Below are 11,141 nucleotides of genomic sequence, written 5' to 3' on the forward strand. Positions count from 1 at the left end.
CCCACAACAGCCGTGCAAGCTGCCTGCTGAAACGCTGCCATAATCCCTTGGGGAGGCGGTGTCTCTGAGCTAGACATCTGGCAACCCTTTGATGCTGCCCAAACACCCTCCCCATTCCATTGACAAAGAATGCAGTATCAGGAAGCCATATGTGTCTGAAAACGCATATTTTCAATTAACAAACGGAGCTTTTGCGTAACATACCCATGAAAGGAGGCACACGAAGCCTGACTCACTGGGGTCAGCAGTGTACGCCTTATATTACGGCCACGGGTGCCTGTTTAATGAATACAGTTCTTATCGGCCATATTCTGGTTGTGTTACGCAGTACAGGGGTTTGCTAAATTGGTCAATTTTTGTGAAAGCTTAACACGTCACAATTTTTTAAGGTCTCGCTGAACCAATGCATAAGCATTGTTTGGCGAGATTATAGTAAGGCTTCCGAAAAGTCTCCCAAACTGCGGATTAGGCACAGTTCATGTGAGCCAGGCTCGTGCACATCACCAGCCACATCGCAATCCATACACCATTTGTCTGAGCCCGGCATCGGACTTCAAAGGAAGCCGCTCCCCAGCCCCCCCCCCATCAGACTTCAAAGGAATGCGCTCCCCCCACAGCAATGCTACTCCCCTAATGAAAGTCTTTACATAGTCCATTGTCCTCACGTTTATGTGCACATTTCAATACCGCTTTTCTGTGCCTCGTACATTAATTCATTAATTTTTATATTCATAAGTGTCATTTGCTTTTCAGCCGTCACTCATGTGCACCTCTCTCCCAATCTACTTTCCATGTTGCTCTGTCGCCAACGTCCTTCTCCCCCACCCGCACTGCTCTTTTTTTTACAAGCACCAATGATGGATTACCCTTGTAAATTTCAAAGTAAATAAAATATCATGTTATCGAAAACATTCTATGTATCTGTTAAGAGCCTGGCGGTAGTAATATATGTTCCAGATGTAGTTTTCTGATGACCTGCACTTAGTTTGTTTAGTTGTTTACCTTTTTACTGATCAGAGTGCCCTGTATCTGGAATTTATATGGAGGATTTGCTTTGCATTTCAACCAAACCCTTTCAAGGACCCATGTCTCAGGTTCCAGCAGGCGCGGTTATTCAGAAGATGAGGCGGGTCGATTATTTTTCTTGAGTTGCAATTTCACAACATGCTTCTCTATTAACATTTCTATGAAATTAAATTTTTGCCCCATGGTTGAATACATGTATATTGAAAATGCACGGGTGTGATTTCCATACATCAAATATGATTGAACAATGGAGGTGTGGGAGTTCGTTTCAATCTAAGCAGGTGGCGTGCATTGAAATGCAGGTACCGTGGCGTCAGTTGAGTGAGTTGGGCCCACTGAGACTTGAGAAGAACACATCTTCTCTATGTAGCTGGATAAGCAGCATCGTTGAATCTACCGCCCTCACTCTACCACTCTACCGCCCTCACTCTACCGCTCTAAAGCCCTCACTCTACCGCCCTCACTCTACCACTCTACCGCCCCACTCTACCGCCCTCACTCTACCACTCTACCGCCCTCACTCTACCGCCTTCACTCTACCACTCTACCGCCCTCACTCTACTGCCCTCACTCTACCGCCCTCACTCTACTGCCCTCACTCTACCACTCTACCACCCTCACTCTACCACTCTACCGCCCTCACTCTACCGCCCTCACTCTACCACTCTACCACCCTCACTCTACTGCTCTACCGCCCTCACTCTACCGCTTTACCGCCCTTTTACTACCACTCTACCGCCCTCACTCTACCACCCTCACTCTACTGCCTCACTCTACCACTCTATAGCCCTCACTCTACCACTCTACTGCCCTCACTCCACCGCCCTCACTCTACCACTCTACTTCCCTCACTCTACTGCCCTCACTCTACCACTCTACCGCCCTCACTCTACCCCCCTCACTCCACCACTCCACCGCCCTCAGTCTACCGCCGTCATGCCCTCACTCTACTGCTGTCACTCTACCACTCTGCCGCCCTCACTCTACCACTCTACCGCCCTCACTCTACCGCCCTCTCTACCACTCTACCGCCCTCACTCTACTGCTCTCACTCTATCGCCCTCACTCTACCGCCCTCACTCTACCACTCTACCGCCCTCCCTCTACCGCCCTCACTCTACCACTCTACTGCCCTCACTCTACAGCCCTCACTCTACAGCACTCACTCTACCATTCTACCGCTCTCACTCTACCACGCTACTGCCCTCACTCTACCACGCTACTGCCCTCACTCTACCACTCTCACTCTACCGCCCTCACTCTACCACTCTACCGCCCTCATGCCCTCCCTCTACCACTCTACTGCCCTCACTCTACCACTCTACCGCCCTCACTCTACTGCCCTCAGTCTACCAATCTACCGCCCTCCCTCTACCACTCTACCGCCCTCACTCTACTGCCCTCAGTCTACCAATCTACCGCCCTCAATCACTCTATCACCCTCACTCACTCTATCGCCCTCACTCACTCTGTCGCCCTCACTCTATCTATCACCCTCCCTCACTCTATCGCCCTCCCTCACTCTATCTGTCACCCTTCCTCACTCCATCTATCGCCCTCCCTCACTATCTATCGCCTTCCCTCTATCTATCTACCGCCCTTACTCTGTCGCCCTCCCTCACTCTATCTATCGCCCTCCCTCTATCGCCCTCCCTCTATCTATCTATCTATCGTCCTCCCTCACTATCTATCGCCTTCCCTCTATCTATCTACCGCCCTTACTCTGTCGCCCTCCCTCACTCTATCTATCGCACTCACTCTATCGCACCACCACAGCATCACTCAGGGGCACAACAACATCACTATGCGCTACCACAGCATCACTGAACGCCACAGCATCACTCGTCGCCACCACAACATCACTCAGCGCCACCACAAAATCACTCTGTGCAACCATTCAACAACAACTGTTTCAAATATGTTCTCTCAATGTTTCAAGTTTATTACAAATGTCACAAAAAGATGTTAATATTTCTCTTTTGTGTTTGGATTTTCGTCACAATAAAATACACTGAACATAATCTTCACAAAAATTATTTATAAAAGTTTAAACTATTGCCATTATAAATTACAATAACTTTTATTTAAGTATTAATTATTAAAAAAAATTAAAAGCCATTGTTATTTGTAATATCAATACATCTAAGTCACGTAAATACAACACATATTGCATTACAAATGCTATAGGTGTCACATTTGCTAAAGTTATAACTATTGGAATTGTAAATGACAAAGCTATTAATTTAGCTATTTTCAAAACCAACACATAAATACAAAATTTTTAATTTACATTACCAATAGCTCAAACTTTCCGAATGCGAGACCTATTGCATTGCAAATGCTTGTTTTAAGTTGATGCCAGTATCTTGCATGCCCGTGCCTCTCCTCTAAAATAAACAAGCAATTGCAATGCAATAGGTCTCGCATTTACGCAAGTTTGAGCTATTGGCATTGTAAATGACAATTACCTTTTATTTATGTTTTTGTTTTTAAAACGTAAATAAAAGGTCTTGTCATTTACAATGCCAATAGCTCTAAATCTCGCAATTGCGAGACCTATTGCTTTGCAAATACTTGATGTTTCTTGCTTCTTGATGATGTTATCAGTCTATGGTAGGAGTGAGCTTTACCTCCGAGATGAGTGAGTACTTAAGATGACCATAATGTTTGCCTAGGACTATGCTGACTTTAACTGCAATGTCAATTGAGATGTTGTCGGTGACATTATTGAACATGTCATGATTGACCATCTGAAGCGCATTGACAAATACTCCGGCCTCATTTCTTGTCTTGCGTTAAGGTTTTTAAAAAAAATAAGAATATCTCTAGTCAACGCTATATGTTGAACTATGAGAACAAGTTAATAATCGCAATTGATGTATGCGTGCTGGATGTAACCTTCTATTGTCCACGTATTGCTTTTTTAACATTCATACTATATTCATCTTTTTTTTAATATCTCAGGTGTTCTATTTTTTAATATTTTTGTTTATGAGTGTTTTTGCAAAAACGACAGTTGATGGATAGAATGCAGAATAATGTCATACATTAACCCCAGTACAGAGATCTGGGCCTAAATCCATCGTTTTTTTGCTCGCCAAGCCACCCCAGCTCAGACATGGCCATATGCAAATCAGCCTTGACCCTGTGCCTCATGGGAACAGTCCAGCCCGAACTGCCAAGCCATGTCTTCCCTGGACCGGAATCAAGCATCCTAGGACCGGTTTCTGGCTATCAGCCGTCATCAGCCAGGATAACTTGACTCCAGTGGCGTGGAGAGCACGTCTGAGCATACCCGTCCCACTCGGGGAGACAAATGCAAAAACAACAGTTGATGGACAGAATGCAGAACAATGTCATACATTCACCCCAGTACAGAGATCTGGGCCTAAATCCATCGTTTTTTTGCTCGCCAAGCCACCCCAGTTCAGACATGGCCAGGTGAGATCTAAAAATGATGGATGGAATGCTTGAACTAGTCTCAGCCACTGGTAATTATTCTTAACCCTAGTCGATCAGTATTTTGCACACCATGCCACCTCAGTTTAGACCCAATCATATGGGCTCATTAGTCAGGAATAGTTTGGTTCTAGTGGCAAAGAATGCAAGGGACCCACATCTGGCTATACCCATCACACTTAGTGTCACACTGAAGTATACAAAAAGGTGATGGATAGAATGCCTGAGTTACTCTTAGACACTGGTAATTACATGGGGCCACAATTCCAGTCTACAGTTATTTTGCACATCATGTTACCTGTGTTTGGGCCAAGCAATATGCAAATAGGTCTTAACCCTTCTCAAATAGGAACAGCCCATCTTGAACTGCCAGGCCCTCCCTGAACCAGAGCACAAGCACCCCTTTAACCGCTTTCACCATTGTTAGAGCTTATCAGCCAGGTATAACTTAGTTCCAGTGGCATAGTGTGCACAGGACCCATGCCTGGGAATGCCTGTCGCCGTTGTGCCATGAATCGGAACACAAGCAATACAAGACGGGTATGAGGCAATCCATCCATCACTGTTTTGTATACTTCAGTGCAATGCCCTAAAAGGGACCGGTATGCCCAACCGTAGGTCCCGTGCTGACTGTGCCACTGGAATGTTGGTTAACAGATGGTTTCTACTATTTATTTATTTATTTTATAGTTTTATAGAGAGTGAACCAGACCTGTGAGGGTATCAGAGCGCTTTACAGGATTGAGGGTGGTATACAAAAGAAGTAGGAGGGGAGGGAACCAATTGGGTAAAATAGGTAGCTCATTATACAAGAAAAAGCAAACAGTCAAAAGTCCCCGATACAGTTGGGATAAAAAAAAAACAGGTAGATACATTATAAAAGAAGGCAAGAAGTCTCAACTCTTGGGTGGGATGCCCAGGAGTGCAGGGTAGGTATCATCCGTAAAAGCCATGGATGATGCCAAAGTGGTGGGTGGAACATGTCTCTGAGGTGATTGTAATGTGATCGTTATGCAAGGAATTTGCCCATTAGGAAAGTTTTGGTCTACTTTTTAAAGCCTGCCAAAGACGGAGGTCTTCTGATGGCAGGCGGGAGAGTATTCAAATTACTTACTGCATTGAACAGGCGAGCAGCCTTGGTGTGCCAAATGGAGTCCGTTCAATCAAAACTAGGTCATCTGCATACATTCTAAGCATTAGAGGCAGACCTCCTAGCTTTTGAGGAAAACAGTTTTGGGCTAGAGGGAATGAGGTTGAAAAATGGCAGGTTATTCTGGCTTTCGCCCCTGGAGCTGTTTAGAGTGCCATCACCATGTGAATGAAATTCTCGCCTAGTTGGAATTTGCAGAGTGCCTCATGTAGGAAGGTCCAGGAGACCTTGTCAAAAGCGTTTTCCGCGTTGAGCGCCATCGTTATGGGGGTGAGTACGAAGACCAAGCTTTATTGTGGGCATGGCAGAAGACACTGTTGTTGTAGGTGGCTAGCCTTCCATTAAAAAATCCACTTTGAGTTGGGGCAATGATTTTTTGTAGTACTTTCTCTAATACTTGGGCCAGAATTTTGGCGTATATTTTACGGTCAATATTAATAGGTGATATCAGCCTGTAGTTTTTGACTTCCAGTGCGTCCTTCCTTCCTTTCGGGATAACAACTGTTGTGGCTTCTGAGGCTGAGGCAGATACTTGGCCTGTAGAGGCAAATGATTGGAACAAAACGTGAAGGGGTTTTGTTAGGGTGGCATAGAAAGTTTTGTAGAAGGCCCCTGTATAACCATCTAGGCCAGGAGCTTTTCCTGGAGTGATGGATTTAATGGCTGAGTAGATTACATCAGAGGTGATTGATGCATTAAGTAGGGATCTGTCTTCTGCTGAGGCTGATGGGAATGAGCAGGAGTTCAGATACGAAGCGCAGTCTTTAGGGTTGATTGCGTTTGGTGTTTAGAGGTCAGAGTAGGAGTTATGGAAGACCTCCAGAATATCATTAGGGCAGGTTACTGTGTGACCTAAATAGTTTCTGAAGGCAGCAGGGATGGTTCTGTTTATAGTGTATTTTAAATAATTTGCAAGTGCCTTACCAGCTTTGTTTTGAGTGTTCGATTATTTGCATTGGCAACTTCACCCATTTCTGCACTCTGGTGCTTAGTATTTGGTTGTACTCATATTGTAGTTTGCACAGTTTGGGAATGTCTTGTGGCCCAGTGAAGTGTCTGATGGATCCACTTAGGGATTTGATCACAGATTCGATGGATTTGAGGCAATTGTTTAAGGATTTGGTTCTGTTAGCGGCTAGAGACATTAGGGTACCCCTGAAGGTTTCCTTCAGGCCATCCCACAGAAACCAGTCTTAGGTGTTCACTGCTCTATTTTTACTAGGAATTGTTTGATTGTTTCCCTGGCTTTAGATTTGGATAGGTTGTCTTCTAATAGTGTGTCATTTAGGAGCCAGACTTTTTGGGGTGGGAGTGTGTCTAATTGAGTTCAAGCAAGATACATGCATGGTCACTAATTAGTATGGGTACAGTTTTGGGGTTCTGTGCTGCTGGTACTAAAGATTTATCTATTATGATGTAGCCAATTCTTGTGAAGGTGTGATGTGGGGAGGAGTAGAATGTGTAGTCGCTACCAGTTGGGTTGAATAGTCTCCATGTGTCGATTAGATTATTATTCTTGCAACAGTTTTATCGGTTTGTGAGACCTGCTGTCAAGAAATGTATGTGGAGAGATTCTATCTAGGACACCGTCAATTGGGAGGTTGAACCCACTGCCCACAATGATGCCGACATTATCTGGGATTTCTTGTCCAGATCTTGCCAAAAGGCAACAAGTTATTGTTAGCTGCATAGATATTTACTATGGCCTACTCTCTATTTCTTTGTAGTCCCTGGTGGTTATACAAGTAGGAAAGGACAGATATCCTAGATTTTTTTGCAAAAAAGCTAATGACACTGTTTTTCTTGGCTATGGCTGGGGAATTTAAAGTATCTGCAATCCAGGAGCAATAGAATATGGCATCTTTGATTGACTCAATGTGGGTCTCTTGTAGGAGAATGGCATCTCCTTTCAGTTTATTGAAATAGTTTAAAAAAAAAAACTTTATTTACCATTTTGTCATATTCAAATAAGCCTCTGGTACATGTCCATAATACAATGTTTATGATAGATACTACACAATACACGTTACGGCATGCTCTTTACCAATTTCAATATCACCCTCTACCCCTCCATGTACATTCATGCAACCACTCCTTCGAATCTTATGTCAAAAGGTATATAATCCTCCTATTTGTGATGTGAAGGGGGGTCTATCCCACTCCTGTGGGGACTATTACCGATGACGGATGTGGCGAGGTTGAATTCTCAATCTCTAGTAGATCGTACTTTAAGGGATTCCAAATATCTTTGGATCTGGATGCCCTGGGTAGTGTAGTTGCATATAAGTCACTATTTGTGTTGCAGTAGATGAGGCTATTTAACCAGGCCTTAGTAGTAGGGATGAAGATACTCCCCCTGTGTAGAGCTATTTCTTTTTTTGCTAGTAGTAGCACGATGGATGTTCATCTGCGTAACTGCTTGGGAATGTTACGGACATACCACAATAAGGCCACCTCTGGGGTAGGGTGTAAGTTTAAGCCAGTCATGAGAGCACGAATAGCATACACTGCGCTCCAGTAGTTCCCTATTTTTACACAAGTCCATGTCATGTATACAAAGTCTGTATAATTCGCTTTGCATTTGAGACATGTATGTGGTTATCAGGGGTCTATAAAATTAAGTTTGACAGGTTTCAAAGAAGCCCTCCACAGAAACCTAAAGTGGAGCAGCTTATGCATGCTATTCAGAGTCACTTCATAAATCTGTGCGCTGCAAAAGGACCATTGTGAATCATCAATTGGGTGCCCTAAGTCCCGTTCCCAAACCTCCCGTATTTTAGTATCTCTGGCGGGGACAAGTGCCATGCATGCCTTATATAGTCTCAAAATTAGGTGATCTCCCTCAGCACTGGTAGTCAGAACTGTCAATGGCAAATAGGACTCTGGTTCTAGGGGAAATTCTGCAATTTGCGCTCTCAACGCACAACGGAGCCTTGTCCATAAAGGGTACTTTGCGGAATCTTGCGTCTTCTGCACTGTGAAATACATGACCCCTAGGAAAAGGTATCCACATGTGCCTTAGGAGTAAGTATAGAGCGTGTGCTGTTCAAGCTTTTACATCTATTAACTCCTCCGAGCCGGAAGGAGTTCTTATTCAAAGATCATCTGCAAAATGATGAGATTGCCAGTTACTATCTGCATCCCTACATGTGTATAGCTACTACTCTATGCAGTTGCTGCATCCGTTCCATGTACTTACCAATCAACCGGCGTTTCAAACTGTAGCTGTGTACCTGTAATGAGAGGGAAAGACTAAGTGTACCCCTCTCTCTTTAATAAAACAAGTCCACCCATGGACTCCCAAAGATGACCCTTCAATGTATGGTCTTAGAAACCCACCCCTCTGGATGTGCTTGTCGGCCTCAAGGGGGTAGTGGGTTCAAAAGTATTCAGTCCCTATAGAACATAATGTTTTGATGCCAAAGTCCATCAGTGCTTGCTTCCCAAACCTCCTTAAATACTGGAGGCAACATGGACATAAAATTAGGTCAAGAAACTAAGCGCTCAGTGGTACAAAACGACATGTTCCCACCTACCTGCATTCCTACAACAGTCATAGTCTCCTTACCTGTATTCTTGAATGTCTCTCACCAACTCGCTGTCAAGTGAGCTGTGGCCAGTGTTCCCTGCTTAAATGGATTGCTGCGACACCATGTGACGATGTCACATGGCCATTTGAGGTCTGCTGTCTGTGAATGCTAACGTGGCAGCCATCTTGACCTCTGTTGCCCCGTCAGGATGCAAGTGAGTATGGAAGTAGTGCGGTGAAGCAGATGGTTACTACCGCAGCCACGATTGCAAGAAATACATTTTCTTGATAGGCTCCTGTCTAGCAGAGACTCGTGATAATGTGAGCCGCAGCTGGAAATTCGTAATTCTATAGATCAGCGCTTACATCATGTGACAATGTCACATGGTCAAAAAGAGGTCTGACACCCGATTTCCAGCAAATTCTCCCTAGGGCAATACCATGCCATTTTCATCGCTCTTTGCAAGAGGCCCCTGGGATAACCTCTTTTGCCTAGGCGCTCAAGTAAAGTGCTAGTCTCCTGAAAGAAATCAGTACTGCATGAGCAGTTCCGTCTCAACCTCAGAAACTGTCCGTACGGGAGATTGTCCCTTAGATTTCTGGGATGATGAGAATCATATTTGAGCAATGTGTTCCTCTCTGTAGGCGTTCTGTATAAAGTGGTGTATAGTTTGGAGTCTTCTACCAGAAAATATATGTCAAGGAAGCTGATAGTGTCTCTGTGGTACGTCATAGTGAATAGGATGTCTGGTGATCTTGCATTGATCCAATTGGAGAAGTCAATGAGACTCAGCTCATCACCGGTCCAGATCATGATAACGTCATCAATGAATAGTTTTCAGGGGGGGCGTGGCTTGAGTGCCGATGGGAGAGGCAGCGTGAGCCGGTATCTCCGCGCCCGATCCCGACTTTTATCCTGTAAAACCTCCTGCACTTAGTCTACAGTAACGGAACATATGTCGGAATACCTGGGGCAGAATCTGCGACCAGCATTGCTGCAACAGGGGGCTCCGCTGCAGCACGGGAGCCGGTTGAAGTGACGGAGGAGCTGAGGGGCGGATGGTAAAATGGCGGCGATCATCGGATGTTCGGAGCGACCGAAGCTGAGAGGCCCACTGCAAGATCATTAGGGTACTCGGGGCAGGAAAGTGACGGGAGCACGGAGCGGAGAGCAGCCTGCTGACCTGGTGGTATGATCAGCGGACCTGGTGTGAGGGAATACCTGGAGTGGACTCAGTGTGGAGGAGGCGGAACTGCTCGGAGCTCTAAGATGGCGGCCGCCGGGAGGATTGCTCGGGGAGCACACCGCGCCTAAGACCGCGACCGGAGGTTATTTCGGCGGTCCACGGAGACCGCGACTACTGGGCAGTGAAGTGCGATGCCTGAGCAGTACCTAGATTGTGGAGGCCCGAGATCTGCCGGGGAGCCGCTTCGAGAGGAGGAGCAGAAGCTGTGGCACATCGATTGCCGGGACTTTTGAGGGACCCCGGCACCCTGCAGAGTGAAGTGGCGCACAGGGAGTGCAGGAAGACGCGCCACGGACGACGAAAGGCGAGCGGACATATCCCCCCTGGCGGCCCTGGTGAGTGTGGTGGTGTGGGCCTGCGCCTGGTGCTGCGGAGGTGGGGGTGGGGGCAGGTCCGCGGCGTTGCACAGGTTGGGAACGGGGTAGCACAGCTGACGGCAGTGGGTCGAGAGTGTCTGGAGGTGATGTGAGCGCTGCACTGTTATACTCATGCTCAGCCTTACTATTGATGGGAGCTCCGAGTGACTGTGGTCCTTTGCGCACTGACAGTGCATGTTTCTTTTGGTTTGTTGACACTGCATCTCCGTGAGGATCGTGTATACATCGAGCCCAAGATAGTTCCTGGCGTGTCCACCTGGGCGGCGCCATCTGGGCGGGAGCAGATGGGCTCTGGTGGAGGGTACTCTATAACTAACCGGCTCCTGAACACGAGTAGCCGGCACACGCCAGGG

The sequence above is a fragment of the Lissotriton helveticus genome, chromosome 8 (genome assembly GCF_964261635.1).
Source record: "Lissotriton helveticus chromosome 8, aLisHel1.1, whole genome shotgun sequence".
Lineage (NCBI taxonomy): Eukaryota > Metazoa > Chordata > Amphibia > Caudata > Salamandridae > Lissotriton > Lissotriton helveticus.